Raw genomic sequence first — 24,153 nt, forward strand, 5'->3', positions numbered from 1 at the left:
TCAATAATGAGAAATGATGCATGAATGCATATTTATATGTATGTGTGTGTAGAAAAAATAACAGAAAAAATATATTTTTAGCAAAAAATTACACGTTTTATAAAATAAAATTGAATGTATTGACTCCAAATTTGAATGAGTCAATACATAAGGCCTTGGAGTCGATACATAGACTCAAGGAGTCGATACATTGAAGGCAGGAAGATTTGCTTGAAAAAATTCTTCAGAAGGAGTCGACTCTAAATACGGGAGAGTCGACTCATATCTGTTATATATCGACCCACAATAATAATGTATCGATACATTGAAGGCAAAGCAATTTGCTTAAAAAAAATAGTTGGAGTCGACTCCAAACACGAATGAGTTGACTCATTCACATTGTGTATCGACTCATACCTCCTATGTATCGATAATTTTAAGGCATAACCATTTTCTTTAAAACTCATTCAATATGTATCGATACATAGCCATAATGTATCGGCCCATAGACATGTTTTTCATGAAAAATCATATTTTTGACTTGCAATGGCCTATCTAATATGATTTTAAGTGTCATATCATGATAATTCACATCTATATATAGATAACAAGATCCAATGTACACAAATACTAAGTATCATAATTTTGACATCATTCAAAACATATCTAAGAAGATAGTACACTCACACACCTCCATAATAAATTATAAACTTTATTTAGCCTTTCTTTTTAATTTATTTGTATACATCGAGGAAAATGTCTAGTCTAAACATGGAAAGGGTGTTACTATTTATATGTTATCTTTAGTTTTGAGTTTTTATAATAAACAATTTTTCATGTTTGAACCATTTCGTTTTGATAGGGCATTATTTTTTGGATGATTTTCTTTAATTTTGATTTTTATGAGTATTTTTTTATTATGCTCTCTCTGATACACTTTCTAATTACTAGAGTTTAATCGAGTGATACAATACGTATTTTTTAAAATTTGATTGGAAAACATCTTAAAACTAATTTTATTTTATGTAATATTTGTGAAAATAAAATAGCATTGTAGATTAATATTTTCTGGACTTATAACTTGTTATAAACTTATAATAATTTTTACTTGTAGTCCAATTTGAGTCATAAAATTAAAATAAAAATATCAGTCTCATGCTATAGTGTTATATTTATTTTTGAATTTCGTTTTAGACTAAAGAAAAGACAATGAGTAGGTAATATATTTTTTGAGATTTTATAACAAAAAAAAAAGAAAAAACGAATAAATCTCTAGCACGATATCTCACCATTAAAGCAGAATAAAGAGAAAGAAATGGGTAAATAAAAGAAAAAGAAGAAGGAAAACATAGAAAATTGGACTTCCCAAGAAAAAAGTCGAAACTTAGGTGCCCTTAAATTTAGTTGGATAGGTATCATCATCCAATCAAATAATATTATTCAATATCATGTCACTTTTAAATATTATTTTATTTTAAGTTAAATTTAAATTTAAAATAATTTTTACTAAAGATATCGGTACCCAACCATATCAAAAAATTTACCAAAAAATAATACTCATTTGTTTTGCCTAAAATCTAAATAGGGAATCATATTTTAAGACTTATATCATCTATTCTTTGAACATTCAACCTTAACTATGTGCCTTTTGAATTTACACGAGTTTTCATTTGAGATGTAGTGAAAATTTTGGTTAATAGTCGAATTTATGGTAAGATATTTTCGTTGATGAAATATGAGAGAATTTAAAGTGTTTTGAAACATCGAGAGAATAAAGAAATGGGTATCCTACCATTAAAAGTTATTTTATAGACAATTTTTTGAACTTACTTTTAGTTTTTGTTTGCACGAACAGATTCACAAAATTCTTTTTAATAAATTCCATAATAGTTTTAGTGTTGTTTTTGTATGCAAGAACAAATTCACATGATTCTTTGAACAAGTTTTATAACAGTTTGAGTGTTCTTTCTGCTTGTAGGAATAGGTTCACTGAATGGTGTGTACAAGTTCCAAAAGCAGTTTTGAATTGATTCAAAGCATGTTGTGAACAAATTTCAAAATTAGTTTTGAATTGATTCACTACCATCTTTGAACTGGATCATTCAAGACCATTTTACTCATTTTAGTGTCTTATCTCATGCACATATAAATAATTTTTTGTCTTAAAAAATAAAAAAAAGAGTGATCAATTATTTTTTCTATGAAAAAGTTTAGAAAATACAACTTTATCTCTGTCAAATCAAAAACTTTATTTTGTTCATGGAGAATCATCAACTCTTGATTGTGTGTGATGATTGATTGTAAGGAAACATTAGTAATTGCTCATTGAAGTGTGTAGCTTTCAAGCAGAATTTTGATTATATGGAATTTAAGGTTAAAGTTCCTAAAGGAAAAAGAGATAGAGATCTCTTTTCCAAGTTGTGGAGTTTTTCATTGTATCTGTCAACCTGTTAAAGAAGAAGTACTCATGACTTGAAATTCAGGATCAAGTGAAAATGAGTGAATTGTCAATATTGAAGAAAAGGATTCAAGATTTAAAAAGCTTAGGATTTAGTGAAGATCAATAGTCATTCAAGATTGAAGTCTATCAAAGATTAAAAATCACGATCCGTGAAGATCAAGTGGTAGTTGTGGTAACTTGTTACAAACAAGGCTTAATTAGGAAGCAAGGAAGAAGATTGATTGGATTAAGAAGTTTATCTTTTGTCTCATTGAATTGTTGTAATTAAAACCAAACTCAAAATCATATTAATGGAAGAAACAAATTTTCGGTGGTTTACCATCAGAGACTAGACGTAGGTTCCTGCGAGGACGATACCATTGAAATAATATCTCTCTCTCTCTCTCTAGAAAAAAAACATTTTTTTGTAATTTTTGGGGAAAAAAATGTTTTTTTTGTATATTTGATTTTTTTTTAATATTTTCGTAAAGAATTGATTTTTTTGAAGAAAAAAATCAACTTTTTGTAAATTGATTTTTTCAGAAAAAAGATAGTTTATTTTTGTATTTTTGAAAATTCATTTATTATTATTATTATTATTATTATTATTATTATTATAAATAGATTTAATCGAGATAAAAATAATTCATTGGATCATTTGAATGAATTAAATCAATTCATACATATAAATGAATGTATTTAGTTCAATCCATTAACTTAATTTTTATGTGATAGATGGATTGGATAAATTTTTTAATGAATGAGTTGAATAAATCTTATCTTAATGAACTCAATTATCACCCTTAATTGTGTATCACATAGATACGATAAAATTTTACACATACAATAGTATTTTACATATACAATAATATTTTACATCTAATTTTCATTCTCACGTAATTTTTTCACATAATTTCATTGCTACTTTTTCCCATATATTTTGATACTAATAATTTTGGTTTTATTCATTTGTTGCAAATTAATTTATTTCAAAAATTAAAAAAGTTATATATATATATATATATATATATATATATATATATATATATATATATATATATATATATATATATATATATATATATATATATATATATATATATATATATATATATATATCAATTAAAATAGTACTAATAATGATTTTACAACTATTTTAAGAGGAGAGCCATGAACCTCTAATGTTATTCAAAATCTTGTAGCTTGTAGCTTTCTAAATGTACTTTTGCAAAGGTTTTCTTCAAAATATAAAATTAGTAAAAGAAATTAAACATATTTTAGAAAAGTTTAGTTACACCTACCTTATATATATAAAAAAAGAAGTGTATTTTTCACGACGTTTTTTATATATATGGAACAATCGACCATGACTAATTCTAATGAAGTAGTACAGCTATTGGTAAATCCCAGTCTTAATCAAACCACTAAGTTGGCCATTTGGTCAACTCTTCTATAATTTTGTTTTGTTTTTTGTTTATTCACAATATACAAAAATTGTAGTTTTAGAATAATAAAGCCCCTCCTTTGAAAAAAGAATAATAAAATGCTTCAAAATCATGGTTGGTCAAAAGATGTGAAGTGAAAGCTGTAAACAGCATGTTGTGAGGGTGTGGAATTTTTAGGATTTTAGTTGTGTGGGTTATTATAACTAGAGCTAGATATTTGGTTGGTTTGACCTATTTAATCCTTTTCATATGTGCTACTAGCATACTATTTGAATGTGACCTGCATTAATAGTTGATGAATAAAGGGTTGATTTATGAGTCTTAACAAAATAAATAATTAAAGGATATTTTTATATTTTGTAACTACAATTTTTTTACTTAAAGTTTGATAATAGACAAAATTATAAGAGAAATTTTAAAATTAAATTTTAAAGTAGTCACAAACAATTCTTTAAATCAGGTAATTTAATCCATACGCGGTCTAAATAATCTAACACGAACTTCGTTTCAAAACCGAATTGAACTACAAATAAATTAATCTTTGAATTCTATGATTTTTTACCTATAAATCGATCTAAATCGCACTGCGAACACCTCTAATTTTATATACTAAACGTTAGTCATAATTTTAAAATTGTACACATTCAATCACATCTAGATCATTTAATAAATGTCAAAGAATATAAAATTTTAAAAATATTTGTAGCTGTTCTGGGTTGGGTCGTTCACAAAGCTTAGGGCGAAGACCCAAGCCAAAGTAAGGAAGCACTCACGAGGAACATGTGTTCCTCAATCTTCACCTAGAACAGACAATTATGTCTATGAAGTATTGTTAATTGTCCTGATCAATCAAATGGTTGATTGCGATCAAGGTCTGCATTCCACGCTTTCAGCTAAATCTTTTCCCACTATATAAGTAGGATTGCACATCATTCTCATGTATTTAAATTTATTCTCATTTTCAGATCACTTTCTATTCTATTTGTGATTTGAGCGTTTGAGTGCTAACCTTGCAGGTCATCTCCTTCTCCACCGCATCAAAAACTCAAGTTCATCGTAGCAAGCACTACTTCATCGTTCATCGAGTAATTCAGGTACTACCACGAAACAATTGCATCGTCTGTGGGAAGCAAAATCTAATTCTCGCATATTTCCATTTCCATATCTCCTTTGATTCAGTGATCCAGATCTTCTTTCCTAGAAATGTTACTATCTTAGTTTCTTGACAATTTTCTTTGAAACTTCAACCTCTTCTTCCAACATATCCTTCCTCATACTCATCAACCATGGTGGCATCTAAAGCCACTCGATCTTTCATTCATCATTAAAAGTATATATGACCATTTATTTTTTTCTTATACTAATACCAACTTTATTATATAAATGTATAATATTTTTATTCTTCTAGAAGATGATAAGCTGACAAAGAAATGAATATCATATGCTGATGAGCGTTAGAGAGACTTTAATACACAACCATAATGAATTATATTACAAATCTAAAGAGTAATGACTTAACGCTTCCATATGTGACTTATAGCTTTATAAAGACATTTAAGAGAGATTTTTTGAGTCTCAAAACATTCTTAAGTTTCTAGATAAGAGTCAAAAAAGGAAAGGAGAATAGGGCAAAAAATATCTATCGTCATAGATTGTCTCGTGGAGGATATTATAAACTAAAGCAGACAATGATAAAATAAAGAGAACAAGTGTTGGAAGATCCCCTATAAGTGTTGATCGTAGTCCATCTCCATGATCGCGACTTTATGAGTCGATTGGGGTACTAACTGCAAGTGCACAGTTCTATCGCGTAGTTTTAAAAGATATCGATCCCACAGGGACTTATGAATCGATATACCGTTTTCTAAGGTTACTTCGTAAAGCTAAGGCGGATGATACTTTGATTGTTTGGGGGAAAAGTAAAACTAAAATTAGATCTAAATTAAATATCAATTAAGCGGATATCGGTATGTAATTCGTCGTAATTAGGGAATGAAATCTTCGTTGGTTTCTTGGTTTTAAAATAAATCTTTTCAGTAGACACTATTGATTAAAAGCCTTTTCTCAAACTCTCGCTCTGTTGAATAGACCATGACTTTATATTAACGTGGCTGTCACTTATTAGTTAAGTCCAAAATCACTTTTTGAAAACAACAGAATCTATAGAAACTCTTTTCATTAAAATAATAACCGTTTAAACACCCTCGTCTCAAACTCTCGCTCTATTGACTTAGATGATATAATTAAACTTAAATGGTTAACTCTCGTCCTCACATTTAACCTTTAAAAATACTTTTTGAAAAATATTAGAATTTAATTAACTCTAAAAATTGCTTTCGCCCTGATTTAGAATTAATGTCCAATTTACACTGTCCAGTTAAAAACTCAAACTTTCGTTCTATTGATTTTAACTTCTTTATGTCTTTTACTCTCGTACAAAAACTTTGGGATTAACCCTGTAAATTGAGACCATAAAAAGAGTGACTTTATTTTTAAATGAAATTAAACCAACTTAGTTTTGATTCCTTCATTCCGCTTACTTTACATACCGATATCTAAAATACTTAGCCAGACATGGTAAACGGGTCTAAACAATCATCATGCTTAAATAAAACCATATCAGGCAAACAATATAAATAAACAGTAATGCAGGGCATATATAAATTAAAACAATAAATTAAAGAACCTGAATAATTAATAGCAATCTTGAACACTCCACCACAGACTGGTTGGATTTGTTCTTGAACTCTTCAATCGAATCGGACAGGAAAATAAAAGCGAAGGAATAAAATACTATGATCTAACGTAAGGTTAGATCCAGTAAAAGATACACAATAGTTTACGGTGTAGAAACTATTGTGTGAAAAATTAATTAAGTGCTTGAAAGATTGACTGGAAAAGAAAAGAAATAAAAATTGCTAGGAAAGTAAAGTGCTGAAAAAATTAAAAAGGCAGTAAAATAAATGCAGTGCCGAAAACTGGAAAATTCAGAGACTTTTAGGGTTCCATAATTGGTCCTATTTATACCAATGCATTAGGTGACCGTTTTCCATTCAGTAGATTTTTCACGTCCATTGGTCAAGCGAAGAAAGAGGAGGAACGTGCTTCCGTTGCTTCTGTTACGCGTCAAACCCAAAAATATAGGAATGGGGGTGTGACGCTCGTCACACCATGTGTTACGCTCGTAACACAAGGTAGCAGGGTGTGACGCTCGTCACACCTTGTGTGGCGGTCGTTACAGGTTCAGCGCTCCTGGCTTGTAATTGTGGGCTGGGCTTTAGTGGAATTTGCTTCCCATTATCTTTTTGCACCCCCTTTTCTTCCCTTTTCACTTATGCTTCAAATAAGTTACCTGAGACAAATAGAAGGAAAAATACCAAGTAATATCGAATAAAATGAAATAAATCGAAACAAATAATAATATAATTTAATTAAATCGAGTCCAAAAATGTGATATTATTTCATGTTATCAAACTCCCCCATACTTAGACCTTTTCTTGTCCTCAAGCAAGATACAATATAGAAATCGTTTTAAAAATTTGGCCAGATGAAATTTCAAAACACACATCAATTCGTACTAGGTTGCAAGTAAACCTTGTTTAGAAGTAACCTGGGTTTAATCTTGACATCAACAACTACCGTTACAACCTCAGATAACCTCACCTTATGCAAACCAGTTCGAGTCATGCTATTATAACTAGCCTTTTTCCTTTACTCTTATTTCACCCGTTTTCATTCTAGCGAAATCACATTAAGCCCTTTATCGTTTCGCGCACATAATGGAGTGACCGGTTAGTGATTCTGATCCCCTTTTTAGCTTGAAGTTCTGGTACATAAGTTGGCTAACTTCGTTATTTAGTCCATTGCAAATTGCGGGGGATCAGACCGTAGTCCGCCCTACCAAGTTCAGCACCAGATACCTGCTGAACCAACTCATAATAGATCTTTCGTATCATGCTTTTGTATGATCTGCAACCTTTAGATCAAATGATCTGGTAAGGATCACCTAACTTAATTAGTGCATTTCCTGATATATATATATATATATATATATATATATATATATATATATATATATATATATATATATATATATATATATATATATATATATATATATATATATATATATATATATATATATATATATATATATATATATATAATATATATATATATATATATATATATATATATATATATATATATATATATATATATATATATATATATATATATATATATATATATATATATATATATATATATATATATATATATATATATATATATATATATATATATATATATATATATATATATTGTTTTTTTTGTTCTTTTTTTGTTTTGGGAATCATTCACTTATATTCATCGGCTCTCCACATAGTTTGCTATTAAGATGGTGCTGACTTCTTGTATAAACTACTCGGGGTTACTATAAAACTAAAAGTTCAAGGAATTGGTATAATAGGTACTTTTTTCTGATCTAACATGTTAAGGTTTGTTTAGAGCGTTGGGGCGGTAATAATTTTTGTCTTAATTTTACTCAAGTTTTGTAAAATAAGCAACCTTTATATTTACTGAGTGTGTTGAATTTTTATTTTTTTTTGTTATGGCTCAAGAAAATTAAGGGGAATAGATAATAAGAAATTTTTCACACTAGGGACTTAACTTAAAATAAATATGTATTATCAATTTTTTTTTCATAATAATAAGAAAGGGAAATAACAATGAAAGGGAAAGTAACATACTTGAAAAGGGAAGGTTGAAAGAACAAGGTTTTCCCCCCACACTTAAATGAAACATTGTCCCAATGTTTCAAAGAAAACAAAAGAAATAGAAAAAAGAAAAAGAAACTAAAATCAACGCTGCCTGCCGCCTCTTGTTCTTGGACCTGGTGATCGTTGACGTACTTCTAAGTCGTCAAACCTGCTGAGCAACTCAGTGAACCGCTGGTCGGTTATGGCATTTCTCGCTTCCTGTTGTTGTTGCATCTGGCGCATCATTTGCATCACTTCGAGATTCTGCACTTGTATACCATCAATAGCATCCATGATGTCGTCGTTGGTTGCTGGCCTTCTTCGTCGACGACATCGTGAGGATGGACCAGCTGCGTTATCGGAAGGGTTGAGCGGGACTGATTGTTGTGCAGGAACCTGATCGCCTTGCTCCATTTCTTCAAACTCATCTGTAGGCGGGTTTGCGTGTGAAAGCTCGGTAGCTTCGGGAGCATTAAGGTCGTAGATGAAGCGGTTGGGGTTGGTGACATCTGTGAGGGCAATGTTGGGTAAAACAACGCTTGGGACTTCGTGGTTACTCACCATAAGATAATACCTTCCGCCTACCCTGTTTTTGATTAGGCGGCTGGACCGACAATAGCTTATATCCATAAATAGGGGCGGGAGGGCTTGTAAATTTTGAAGTCGGTCCCCTAGATTCAAACCAAGTGCTATGGAGGTTATTAATCCTCCAATCACGAAAGGTTGACGGCCTCTAGCACATAGGGTGCGGATATGATGAAATAAGAAAGAAGCAGCGTTTACCTTTGTATCCATTTCAAAGACGCAGTGAAGGAAGAATGATTCCTTGGCGTTGACTTTGCTGTTGTTCGGTCTTCCAAAAACTGTGTTTTGCAGGATGCGGATAAAGTACCGGATGGTTGGGTTATGTATATGGGAAGCAAGTAGTGCATCCCAATTATCGGTTTCCACTCCGGATATTTTCCTAAAGAGGTCGAAGGCGTTTATTTTCCATTGGGAGTTCGGAGGGATTCTTGGGTGGACTCGGTCTCCTACAGGGAACTATAGCATGGCACTCAGTTGATCCTGGGATAGTGAGTATTCGGTGTTGAACATGCGGAAGGTTGCGGTACCGGTTAAGTACTCGTCTTCACCGGTGGGAGTGTTGTACGAATAAGAACTTAAAAATTCTAAGGTGAGAGATGGGTAGGTAGGTTGATTATGAGTGCAAAGAAAGGTTAAATCAGCAAGGCGGAGCATCCATTGTATACCTTGAAGTAATCCTAATTCTTGTAAACAATTTAAATCAGGATACCTGGTAGATAAGACACCTCGCTGTTGGAAACGCTCGAACTGCTCCCTTTGATAATTATCATCTTCGGATCGGAAGATGATATTTCCGAATTCTTGGTTTCCCACCATACTGATAAGTGGGTTGAAAAAAGTAAAAGGTAAGAAAATGAAATGTATTTTATAGAATGGTTTGTGGTGTATGAAGAAAGGTATGGTGGGTATTTATAGGAAAAAATTTGGAAGTTGGAAAGGGAGTGGGTGAAAAATAAATAAATGTGGGTAAATGTGAGTAAATGGGTGAATGAATGGGGAAGGTAAAAAGTGGGGTGGTGTAACGGTCGTGTCTCTAACGGTTACTAACGTTCACCTAGTCTGAAGGTGTCACGCTCGTGACAGGGGTGTTACGGGCGTCACAGGCACTTGGTGTGACGACCGTGATGGCTAGTGTGACGCTCGTCACACAGTCAGCTTGCAACGGTCACTGCTTGCGTGGGTGCTTCATAATTTGTTTTTATTATTATATTTTATTTTTTGTTATTTTGTTTTGCTTATGCTTATTTTATTTTGCTATTGTAATGCTTTTAAATTGTCTTGCATGCTATTCTACTACCATAATATATGTATTTCTTTAACATGCATAGTAATTATTAGCATATAATGGATATTATTATTTGTAATTATAGAAATTGCATAGAATAAAATAAACCAATAATGCAATAGCTTCGTAAAATAATCATAATGTAACATTGGAAAACAAAAGCAAACATGCGAAAGAAAAACAAATACTAATATTAAAAATAATGTGAAACAAAATTAATAAATAGCCTAAACTAAAACTAAGTAACTAAGAAAAACAACTTCTAGCCACTTGCATGATCTCTGGCTGGAGGAGCAAAGGAGTTAACACGGTTTAGCAACTCGTGGAATTGATTTGTCATACTGCTCATGTATCCCAGAAATTCTTGTCCCATGTTAGCTAACTCTTCTCTGAGGGCGTCTTGTTCTGACATCAAGGCTTGAATGATGGTGTTATAATTATCTCCGGGCATATGATGTCTAGGATCGGGTATTGCCGACTCTTCGGTCGGGATGGGTTGAGGAGGAGGGTCAATATAATAATAATCAGATGGTGTCTGAGGGTCAGACTCAGCATAAGGGATTTGGTCGTCACAAATCTCATAGTCCTGGATGGATTCAGTAGATCTAGCAGGAGAAGGTGTTCCGTTCAGGTTGTAGAGCCAGTTATTGCGGTTATGAACACTAGTCCTCAGACTAGGCAAGGTGAATAGGCAAAGAACTTGGTTGTTAATTATAAGCTCGAACTCTTCAGGCCCGAGGTTTGTTATAAACATAATGTTGAAGAGGAAGGGTATACTCATAGTCGCAATGCCACAGAAAGGGCTTAGGTCAAGCATAGGTTGACGTAATCCGATAGCATTACCAATCATGGTTATCAATCCGCCTATTTGAATTGGTGCTCGTTCATCTTGGATAAGGCGGTCAAAGTTCGCCAACATAAAAGTGGCACCATTCACAGGACGGTTCTGGGAAGCACAAAACATGATGAAGAGTTCATCACGTGATACTGTAGTAATATTTGACTTCTTCCCAAAAAGGGTGTGGGCCAGGATCTTATGGAAATAACGAAAGGTCGGGTTATGTATGTTTCCAGAGAGAAACTCATGTTCCTCAGGGTCGTCATTTCCAGTCAAATTTCCCCAAAAATGTTCAAGTTCTCTATATTCAAAAAGGTCTTCTTGGCTCACTGTGAATGTATCAAAAGAGGAAGGGAAACCTAAAAGGTTGGTAAAATTTTGAATGTTAAATTGATACTCCACATTGAACATTCTGAACTAAATGAAACCTCTGCTTATTCCTTTTCCATGGCTGGGTAGATAGATCTGGGAGCTAAGGAATTCTAGCGTTAGTCTCCGGTAAGTGACGAATTGTCTTCGGATAGGAGTGGTTTCCCACCCTATTTGACTCAGCAAATACAGGATACTCTCTCTTAGTCCAAGGGCAGTCATTGCCCAATCATCAGCATACAAACTAGGTAGCATCTCTCTCTCTGCTAGTTCCTCAAACTTTTGTTTCTGAGCTTTCCCTCTGAATTTGATACCCATACGATCAATTTGTCCCATCAGGTTAGTGTTAGCTAGAGAAAAGAAAAACAAGAGTTTTAGTCAGGATTTGGCCAAATGCCGAAAGAAGAAAAGAAGAAAAATAATTTATAAGTTAAAATAAATTAAGAATGAATACTAAATAAAATTTAAAAGAATAATTAAAGAAGAAATAAAAATAAAAATATTTGTGGGTTGTCTCCCACGAAGCGCTTTGTTTAATGTCGCAAGCTCGACATAAAAACTATCAAATATAATCTATAACTTCTGGAGGCATTTCGTCTAAGTGTAGGACTTGTGAATCTTCATTGTTCTCTGTATAGTGATAATGTTTTAGACGCTGCCCGTTTACGATAAATGGTTCCATAGATTTGCCTTTAATTTCCACAGCTCCACTTGGAAAGACATTGGTGATTTGGAAAGGGCCTGACCATCTAGAACGTAGTTTTCCTGGGAATAACTTAAGTCTAGAGTGTAACAAAAGGACTATATCGCCTTGTTTGAAGATTTTTCTTGATATACGTTTATCATGCCATTTTTTCGTTCTTTCTTTGTAGATTCTGGCATTTTCGTAGGCGTCTTGTCGAAGTTCCTCTAATTCGTTTATGTCAAGAATTCGCTTTTCACCAGCGGCCTTATAGTTTAAATTTAGATTTTTAATAGCCCAGTAGGCCTTATGTTCTAATTCTACCGGGAGGTGGCAAGATTTTCCATAAATAAGCTTAAATGGGGTTGTCCCTATGGGAGTTTTGTAAGCGGTTCGATATGCCCATAAAGCTTCCGGTAGTTTCGATGACCAGTCTTTCCTTGAGGTGGCGACTGTTTTTTTCCAATATTTGTTTGATTTCTCTGTTAGACACCTCCACTTGTCCACTGGTTTGAGGATGGTAAGGTGTCTCTACTCTATGTCTTACACCATACTTAAACAGTAGTTTTTCGAGTATCTTAGATATGAAATGCGATCCACCATCACTGACTACTATTCTTGGGACACCAAATCTCGGAAATATTATATTCTTAAAGAGTCTAGTTACTACTCGTGTGTCGTTTGTCGGAGAAGCTATAGCTTCAATCCATTTTGATACGTAGTCAACCGCTACGAGTATGTACTTGTTACCGAAAGAAGGTGGAAAAGGTCCCATGAAATCTATTCCCCACACGTCGAAAATCTCTACTTCCAAAATGCCCTTTTGTGGCATCTCGTCACGTCTAGATATTTTTCCTATGCGTTGACATCTATCACATTTCTTGATAGCCGCATGCACATCCTTCCATATGTTTGGCCAATAAAGACCGGCTTGTAGGATTTTGGAGCAGGTCTTGGATGTACTTGCATGTCCACCATAAGGAGCGGAGTGACAGTGTTAGATTATATTTTCTATCTCTTCTTCAGGTATACACCGACGGAAAATACCATCGGAGCCTCTTTTGAAAAGTAAAGGGTCATCCCAGTAATAATGTTTTATGTCATGGAAGAATCGTTTCTTTTGTTGGTAAGATAAATTAGGTGGAACTATTCCGGCAGCTAAATAATTGACGAAGGCAGCGTACCATGGTGTAACACATATAGCTAAGGTGGTCTCTACCTGTTTATCAGCTTTATTTTCTTCCAAAGTAGCTATAAGTTTATCATACGAGAAATCATCGTTGATCGATGTTCTTTCCGGTTCCAGGTTTTTGAGTCTAGAGAGGTGATCTGCTACTACGTTTTCAGTTCCTTTTTTATCTTTGGTTTCCAGATCGAATTTTTGTAGCAACAAGATCCACCTTAGGAGTCTAGGTTTACCGTCCTTTTTTGTTAAGAGGTACTTAATGGCGGCGTGGTCAGTGTAAACGATTATTTTAGCTCTGACCAAGTAAGAACGAAATTTATCTAGTGCAAATACTACTGCTAAAAGTTCTTTCTCGGTCGTGGCGTAATTCATTTGTGCTTCATCTAGAGTTCTACTTGCGTAATATATGACGTGAAGTTTTTTATCCTTTCGTTGTCCTAAAACAGCGCCTACGGCGTAATCACTTGCGTCACACATTATTTCGAATGGTTCATTCCAATCCGGGGTCTGCATTATGGGTGCGGAGATCAATGCTTGTTTAAGCGTTTGAAATGCTTCTAAACATTTATTGTCAAAGATGAATTCAGCATCTTTCATTAATAATCCGGTCAAAGGTTTAGTTATTTTAGAGAAATCTTTAATGAATCGTCGATAAAAACCGGCGTGTCCTAAGAAGCTTCGTACTTCTCTCACAGTTTTCGGAGGTTGAAGGTTTTCGATTACTTCTATTTTGGCTTTGTCTACTTCAATTCCTCTATTTGATATGATGTGTCCTAAAACAATTCCTTCTTGTACCATAAAGTGACATTTTTCCCAATTAAGTACTAGGTTTACTTTTACACATCGCTCTAGAACTCTTTCTAGGTTTTCAAGACATTCTTCAAAGCTTTGTCCGCATACGGAAAAATCGTCCATAAATACTTCCATGATATTTTCGAGAAAATCGGCGAATATTGCCATCATGCACCTTTGGAAGGTTGCGAGAGCATTGCACAAGCCAAACGGCATTCGTCGATAAGCGAAGGTACCAAAAGGACATGTGAATGTTGTCTTTTCTTGGTCATCAGGATGAATTGGTATTTGAAAGAAGCCTGAGTAACCGTCTAGATAGCAGAAATGAGAATGTTTTGCTAATCGTTCTAACATCTGGTCTATGAATGGTAAAGGGAAATGATCTTTTCGGGTTGCTTTGTTTAGCTTTCTATAATCAATGCACATTCTCCATCCCGATTCGATTCGTTTGGTTATAGTTTCTCCTTTTTCATTTTCAATAACTGTTATACCTCCTTTCTTTGGTACTACGTGTATAGGACTAACCCATTTGCTATCAGATATATGATATATGATACCTGCTTCTAATAACTTTGTTACTTCCTTCTTCACTACCTCACTCAGGATCGGGTTTAGTCTCCTCTGATGTTCCCTAGAGGTTTTACAGTCTTCTTCTAGCATGATGCGGTGCATACAAATAGAAGGACTTATTCCTTTAAGATCGGTGATGTTGTATCCTAGTGCGGTTGGATATTTTCTTAAGATATGTAGGAGTTTTTTGGTTTCGAGTTTTCCTAGGTTTGCATTAACTATTATTGGTCGTTCAAGTTCTAAGTCTAGGAATTCATATCTCAGATTTTTGGGAAGTGTTTTCAGGTCGAGGTTTGGTTTCTTAAGGCATTGCGTAGGGTCCGGTGTTATTGCTAAACATTGGTTAAGTTTGTCTTCTACACGATAGTCAAACAATTTGTCATTTTCTAACTCTGTTTCTTTTATGCATTCATCGATGATATCCATAAAGTAACATGTGTCATCTATTGCAGGTGCTTTCAAAAATTGGGAAAGAATGAACACAATTTTCTCTTCTCCTACTTCGAAAGTGAGTCGTCCTCGTTTTACGTCTATGATCGCACCGGCGGTTGCTAAGAATGGTCTTCCCAATATAATGGGTGTAACTTCATCTTCTCTTATGTCCATAATTATAAAATCGGTTGGAATGTAGAATTGACCTATGCGCACGGGAACGTTTTCAAGAATTCCTACAGGATATCTAACAGAACGATCTGGTAGTTGCACAAACATTTTAGTTGGTCTTAATTCTCCCATTTCCAGTTTCTTGCATATGGATAAAGGCATAACACTGATACCGGCTCCTAAATCGCATAAGGCTTTATCTATGACAAATTTTCCTATGTGACATGGTATAGAGAAACTACCAGGATCCTTAAGTTTTGGAGGCATATTCTGGATTATGGCGCTACATTCAGCAGTGAGTGTAACGGTTTCTCTATCTTCAAGTTTCCTTTTATTAGAAAGAATTTCTTTTAAGAACTTAGCATATGAGGGCATCTGCGTAATAGCTTTTGTAAACGGAATTGTGACGTTTAATTGTTTCAGTAGGTCAACAATTTTTTTAAATTGGCCCGCATTTTTGGTTTTAATAAGCCTTTGAGGGTAAGGGATAGGTGGTTTATAAGGTGGTGGAGGTACATAAGGTTCTTTCTTTTCTACGGTTTCCTTATTACTCTCTTCCTTTTCCTTAGGTTTACTTTCTTCCTCAATTGACTTTTTAGAGTTTTGGTTTTCCATCCTTGGATCAGACGGTCCTTCTACTTCCGTTCCACTTCTTAATATGATTGCATGAGCGTGGCTTTTCGGGTTAGGTTGGGGCTGTCCAGGAAATGTGCCAGTTGGGGCAGCAGTAGGCGCTTGTTGTTGAGCTACTTGTGAGGTTTGTGTTTCCAGCATTTTGTTATGGGTAGCCAGGGCATCTACTTTACTTGCTAGTTGTTTAATTTGTTCGCTAGTGTGTACATTCTGGTTTAAGAAATCTTTATTGGTTTGCTGTTGAGAAGCTATGAAGTTCTCCATCATGATTTCCAAGTTGGATTTCCTAGGAACGTTATTGTTAGGTGTAGATGGGATCGACTTTTGATATCCCAGAGGTATAGCTGGGGCTTGATTGGGAGCTTGTCCTGGTGCGTATAAAGCATTATTACTCTTATATGAAAAATTAGGATGGTTCTTCCAGTTAGAGTTATAGGTATGCGAGTAGGGATTTCCTTGAGCGTAATTCACTTGTTCTGCTTGGATTCCTGTTAGGAGTTGACAGTCTGCAGGAGTGTGACCTTGGATTCCACAGACTTCGCAATTTTGAGTTGCGGCAACCACGGTAACTGGAGGTGATACATTTAAACTTTCAATTTTCTGGGCCAAAGCATCCACTTTTGCATTAACATGATCAAGGCTACTTATCTCGTACATGCCACTTTTCGTTTGAGGTTTTTCTACCATTGTTCGGTCGCTTCCCCACTGATAATGGTTTTGGGTCATGCTTTCGATAAGTTGATAAGCATCGGCATAAGGTTTATCCATAAGCGCACCACCTGTGGCGGCGTCTATTGTTAACCTTGTGTTGTACAAGAGACCATTATAGAAGGTATGAATTACTAACCAGTCCTCTAAACCATGGTGTGGACAAAGTCTCATCATGTCTTTGTATCTTTCCCATGCTTCGAAAAGAGACTCGTTATCTTTCTGTTTAAATCCATTTATCTGGGCTCTCAACATAGCTGTTTTGCTTGGAGGAAAATATCGGGCAAGAAAGACTTTTTTCAACTCGTTCCATGTGGTGACTGAGTTGGAAGGAAGAGACTGAAGTCATCTTCTAGCTTTATCTCTTAACGAGAAAGGAAAGAGACGAAGTCGAATTTCCTCTGAAGTGACACCATTAGCTTTAACAGTATCAGCGTATTGAACAAATACGGATAAATGAAGGTTTGGATCCTCGGTAGGATTTCCAGAGAATTGATTCTGTTGCACTGCTTGTAGTAGCGAAGGCTTAAGTTCGAAGTTGTTTGCTTCGATTGCGGGTGGACCAATACTCGAATGCGGCTCATCTTGCGATGGAGCGGCGTAATCTCGAAGAGCACGAGCTAGTTCTGCCATCTCGGGTATCAGCAAAGGAAGAAGATTTTTGAGGTCGGGCACTTCGATAGGAGGGAGATTGTTTGCAGCACGATATTCCCGAATTCGTCGTAAGACTCGGAGATATAGTTCAATGTCGTTGATTCGTAAGTAAAACGGCTCGCCTTGTGAGCGAGTGTGTGGCATACAAATCAACGAAAGAAAGAAAGAAAAAAAATGCCTTAGTCTCTACAGTGTAACAGAAGAGTTACGATATCGACTAAATAAAAGTCCCCGGCAACGGCGCCAAAAACTTGATCACGACTTTATGAGTCGATTTGGGATACTAACTGCAAGTGCACAGTTCTATCGCGTAGTTTTAAAAGATATCGATCCCACAGGAACTTATGAATCGATATACCGTTTTCTAAGGTTACTTCGTAAAGCTAAGGCGGATGATACTTTGATTGTTTGGGGGAAAAGTAAAACTAAAATTAGATCTAAATTAAATATCAATTAAGCGGATATCGGTATGTAGTTCGTCGTAATTAGGGAATCAAATCTTCGTTGGTTTCTTGGTTTTAGAATAAATCTTTTCAGTAGACACTATTGATTAAAAGCCTTTTCTCAAACTCTCGCTCTGTTGAATAGACCATGACTTTATATTAACGTGGCTGTCACTTATTAGTTAAGTCCAAAATCACTTTTTGAAAACAACAGAATCTATAGAAACTCTTTTCATTAAAATAATAACCGTTTAAACACCCTCGTCTCAAACTCTCGCTCTATTGACTTAGATGATATAATTAAACTTAAATGCTTAACTCTCGTCCTCACATTTAACCTTTAAAAATACTTTTTGAAAAAGATTAGAATTTAATTAACTCTAAAAATTGCTTTCGCCCTGATTTAGAATTAATGTCCAATTTACACTGTCCAGTTAAAAACTCAAACTTTCGTTCTATTGATTTTAACTTCTTTATGTCTTTTACTCTCGTACAAAAACTTTGGGATTAACCCTGTAAATTGAGACCATAAAAAGAGTGACTTTATTTTTAAATGAAATTAAACCAACTTAGTTTTGATTCCTTCATTCCGCTTACTTTACATACCGATATCTAAAATACTTAGCCGGATATGCTAAACGGGTCTAAACAATCATCATGCTTAAATAAAACCATATCAGGCAAACAATATAAATAAACAGTAATGCAGAGCATATATAAATTAAAACAATAAATTAAAGAACCTGAATAATTAATAGCAATCTTGAACACTCCACCACAGACTGGTTGGATTTGTTCTTGAACTCTTCAATCGAATCAGACAGGAAAATAAAAGCGAAGGAATAAAATAATATGATCTAACGTAAGGTTAGATCCAGTAAAATATACACAATAGTTTCCGGTGTAGAAACTATTGTGTGAGAAATTAATTAAGTGCTTGAAAGATTGACTGGAAAAGAAAAGAAATAAAAATTGCTAGGAAAGTAAAGTGCTGAAAAAATTCAAAAGGCAGTAAAATAAATGCAGTGCCGAAAACTGGAAAATTCAGAGACTTTTAGGGTTCCATAATTGGTCCTATTTATACCAATGCATTAAGTGACCGTTTTCCATTCAGTAGGTTTTTCACGTCAATTGGTCAAGTGAAGAAAGAGGAGGAACGTGCTTCTGTTGCTTCTGTTACACGTCAAACCCAAAAATATAGGAATGGGGGTGTGACGCTCATCACACCATGTGTTACGCTCGTAACACAAGGTAGAAGGGCGTGACGCTCGTCACACCTTGTGTGGCGGTCGTCACAGGTTCAGCGCTCATGGCTTGTAATTGTGGGCTGGGCTTTAGTGGAATTTGCTTCTCATTATCTTTTTGCACCCCCTTTTCTTCCTTTTTCACTTATGCTTCAAATAAGTTACCTGAGACAAATAGAAGGAAAAATACCTAGTAATATCGAATAAAATGAAATAAATCGAAACAAATAATAATATAATTTAATTAAATCGAGTCCAAAAATGTGATATTATTTCATGTTATCACTCCACCATCACGCCATGAGAAATGGAAGAAAGTGCGTCAAATACCGGGATATGAGTTCACATCAGAGGGTACAAATATAGTTGCTGATAAGATTGTAAGTAGATTCATATTTCAACATAATTAATTTTAGTTAATTCAATTTGGTAATGAACTTTTATTTGTTTTATAGGATTCACTTGTTGAAAAAACTAATATTGGTTCCTTTGTTACAACGACGCCATGACATATTGGTAGAAGTGATTGGAACTAATGATTATGGTGGCGTGTCTATGGTGTTGGAAGAGGTGTCGACCTGAGGTTATTTTTCGAATCATCGTCAAAGAGTAACGAAATGCGGGAAAAAATAGATTGTAGAGTTAATAGATCAAAGGATGAAGGAGAAGATACTAGGGAATATAGATGAACATTAGAAAAGGAGCGGACAATAATGCAGGAGAGTGTGACTCAGGAGGTGCAAGAGAGGATGGCCCAGAAGGTGGAGGAGAGAGTGACCCAGAAGGTGCATGAGAGGATGATCCATGAGGTGCAAGAGAGAGTGACCTAGGAGATGTTGGAGAGTGTGGCTTGGGATGTGATTGAGGTAAATATAAGTTTGGTTTAAGAACTTTCTTTTTCATTTTTTCTGATTAAAAACTATGAGTTGTGTGTTGTTGGTGTTTGAGTTCTTAAAATTATGTATTGTGTTGCTATTGTTTTTATGATGCAACAATTGAAATTGATGAGTGTATTCGCCTACCCAAATTTAAATCAATTATATATATGAGAAAGTTGATTTGACTGGTGCAAGTATGAAAGGTAGTTTTTCAGCTTCAGTGTCCTATCATAAGATTGAGACTCTAGAGCCTCAACCAGATCCATTACAAAGATTGACAAGCATTGTAGAGGAGATGAGAGACTCCTTCCAGATACAATTATAATATTGTAGCGGTAAATTCATGATCATCAAGCTATGGATAAGCTAGACATCAAATAACAAGAGTCGTCACCGCGCTTTTATTGTTTCCAAGGGAATAGGGGAAAAAGTAAGAACAAAACCCAAAAGTAAGAAGTTTTCAAATCAAAACTAATAAAATGTCAGAGATTACTGGTAAGGGGGTTGGTTACACAGAGGGAATCTGTTAGCACCCAAAGTGTCCTAGGTACTCCTAGGGAGCCCTTTTTGTGTGCATATGTGTTTGGTATAAAAATGATGTTTACAAACAAATAGAATGCGGGGATGAGAAAAGAATTCAATTAATTATATTTTTGTGTTTGACAAGATCTTCGGACTTGTGCCTACGTACCAACATAAAAATGAGGGATCAAAACCTCGTAGTTCGTGATACAGATTTCAAAGTGGATGCGTTGCTTTTATCAAAAATTAAGTTTGAAAGACACAGACCTGAAAATGGTTTGAATGAGTTAATTCTTTTTGGATTTTGAAAGTTTAAGTCAAGTATAATTAAGTTTATTTACAAGTTTGATTTAAGAAAAGAAGTTTGAAAATACAATGGTATAAGACCAAAGTTTCTATCTTTTTGCAAAGTGGTCAAAGTTTAGAACAAAATAAGTTCAAACAAAGAAAATTTTAAAAGGAGTGAGAGATTTTAAAATTAAAGAAATGGGGAGAAGATGAAGAGACTAATCCTATGCACAAAATTAAAAGTTAAGAATTGAAAAGATCTGACCGATGGGTAGCAATCCAATAGGCAAGAAGGCCATATAGAAACCCCAAATTCCCTTGGACATTTAGAATTAAGCAACACACACATGCACAATTATATCAATCTTGAAGAGCAAAGGCATTAAATAAAGATAACCACATCCAAGCTTTAGCCACTCCATGATCTTCTTCAAATTAGCCCATGTAACAGATGAATTCCACAAGTCACAGGTTCAAAATAACAACTTCACAATGATCATGTTGCAGATGAACTCAAACGGATCTTGAATGATGTATCATATGAAGTTCCAGATTGCAAGCACTTGGTTTCACAAAAAGTTGGCATTGGCCAAGTCCTTTAGCATAGGAATGTTGCCTAAGTTCTAAGTCCATCTGTCCAAGATCAAGCCAACAGTCCACACAAAAGTTTTTTAGGGTTTTTGTTGTTATTATGTACATTAATGGTCAAAAACCACACAAACAAGCAAAGTATACACAAACAAGATATATCACACAATATGGTCCAAATGAACAAAGTGAAAATTGCATTAACATAAACAATTAGAATGGTATGAATAATGGCAAATGAATAAAGGCTAAAATTAAATGACATTAAAGTAAATGGCTTGAAATTAAAAGTTAGTTGTTAATGAGTTAGAAGTTAGTATTGTTTTGCTTTTGCTTTTTATTTTTAAGTCATTCTTTGGAGAACACTCAACCCACTTATCACAAGCATGGATCCTTGAGCCTAGACATCTTCCAAAGGAAGGAAAAAAGACCAAGTTTCCACACAATACCATGAAAGAGGGGAGACTTACAATCTCACTAACTAGAATGCTATGCCTTTTGTGTCACAAATTTAGCGTTATGTTAACCAATCGTAATTGGACTTATGTAGAAGTCACAACTATTTGAGGCCGGGCAATAGAATTTTGGTGTTAATGCATGTTAGAGACATAGTATAATGGACTATGCTCATGAAACATACCACACACAAAAAGAATATGCAAAAGAGGTGGTCTAATCTCATCCATACTCATGTTGATTTTTCAATCAACTAGCCTTAGGACTTTGAGATATCATAGACCAAATGATATGAATGCATAAAGAATGGGAATGAGATGAAGAGGGAGGGGAATGGATCAAAACTCAAATTGGTCAAATGATGACTTTTACCAAATTAATATCATCCATTCATTTTGGGAGATGGAATGTACATTCCATTAATCCCCTAAATCCAATGATATTAACTTGACAAAGTCAAATCAACCTTGACCAAGGCCCAACAACAAGAGTCAAACTCAAACAAGTCATCACAAATGGTCAACACAATTAATTGACATTTATTCAAATTAAAAAGACTAAAATAATACAATTAAATTAAATATGGTTTGTCAAATTCCTAAAACCTCATCAAAACACCAAAGAAATGGCCATGAGATTTATCATAGATCAAACAAGGTCAAAGGACCTTGGAGAAAAAATTTCAGAATTTTTAAAGACTTAAAAGTATTTTTAAACAATTAAAAATAAATGCAAAATCAATTAAATCATGAAAAATATTAATAATGATCCAAAAAATAATTTTAATTCAGAATATGAAAAAGGAAATTTTTTGAATTTTTTTGGTGAAACTCTCATATTTTTTGGATCAATATTAAAATTAATATGAATTAATGAAAATAAAAGGAATAAAATAAAAATCAGAAAATATGAAAAAACGTGAGCCATTTGATCTCCCTCATTAATTGAGGTGGCAGATCAAGTGGCCTAAAACGCGCGTTCCATCAAACACACGAGTCAGCGTGCTGCAGGGATGGTAATCACAATGGACGCGTGAGATTAAAACATTTCAACTGGATCATGTGGTTGGAGACGTGCCAACACACGGCCAGAGCTGTAACTTCGGTCTTCTTCTCTGGTGGACCTCACTGGACTGGTCCACCCTCAACCATCAATAAAATAAAAAAGGAGGACATGATCTGAAAGAAAAAATGGCGTAGAGCACGAATCTGACCTCAATTTCAACTAACTCCAAATATATAAAAATATATGAGGAGTTGAATTTTGAGGTGTGTCAACTGAGTTGCTTCGATTTGACCTCTAAGAAACTCAATCTTCTTGCCTACATTGGTAGGACTTCAGACAACCAAAGATCCAAGAGAATTGAGTAGAATTGAGTGAGAATCGAAGAGATGAAGTTTTCTGAAAATTACCTTCAATGCTATGCAGTTCTCGATGTGGCTTGCTCCAAACACGATCTGATCACACTTGAGAAGCTAGCAGGAAGTGATTAGAGAGGTTGCAAGGCTTTGGATCCTGGAGTTCTTGAATCTCCAACAGTTGAGATTCCAACTCAAATTTTAAATTGAAATTTCTCAGGTTTTCCTTTAGAATGAGAGGGTTTCAATGGGGAGAAAAGCTGGCGCGCAAAGTGTTGTTCAAATGAGCTCAGAGGCCTTCTATTTATAGCCAAATGGAATGATATTTGCACACTTAAAAAATCTATCCAAAATTAGCAATGTGGATGACGCAAGTGCATGGACATGTACAAGCCCATGATGCAATGCAAAAAGGTCCAAAATGATTCCAAACGAAGTCTGAATGAAGCTTGAATGGCAAGGCATTGTGAACTGAAATTTGTGCAATTGATTCTTTCCAATGATGCAGCCATGTTAAAGCCATGCGCAGACCTAGCAAACCTCATCCAAAATGCATGAACTTGGGTTCTTTAGTAAGCTTGGACCAAGGGGAACAAGTTTGATGTTCAACACTTTTTCATTTGAAGCTTAGAACATGGAGAATCTTGAGGCGGAAGTTTGGAAATTTCAACATGTTGAAAATTTTTCTAAGTGTCAAGCCATATACCTCAATGTTCCACCTTACTTAACTTTTTATGTGAGCTTCAAATGAGAAAAATGTCTTCATCAAAATTGTATCCCTTTCAAATAACTTCAAAAGGTTCGCCAATTTCATAATATTCGGATTTAGAATGATAGAGTTATGCAT

At 34.4% G+C, this 24,153-nt stretch overlaps 1 non-coding gene across 1 annotated transcript; it reads left to right on the forward strand.

The window, feature by feature from the left end:
• Nucleotides 1-17,023: 17,023 nt before the first annotated feature.
• Nucleotides 17,024-17,130, forward strand: LOC127133207 (small nucleolar RNA R71). Its single transcript, XR_007807197.1, has one exon. It is a non-coding gene; the product is annotated as a small nucleolar RNA R71 (small nucleolar RNA).
• Nucleotides 17,131-24,153: the final 7,023 nt, after the last annotated feature.

This window comes from Lathyrus oleraceus, chromosome 3, assembly GCF_024323335.1.
Source record: "Lathyrus oleraceus cultivar Zhongwan6 chromosome 3, CAAS_Psat_ZW6_1.0, whole genome shotgun sequence".
NCBI lineage: Eukaryota > Viridiplantae > Streptophyta > Magnoliopsida > Fabales > Fabaceae > Lathyrus > Lathyrus oleraceus.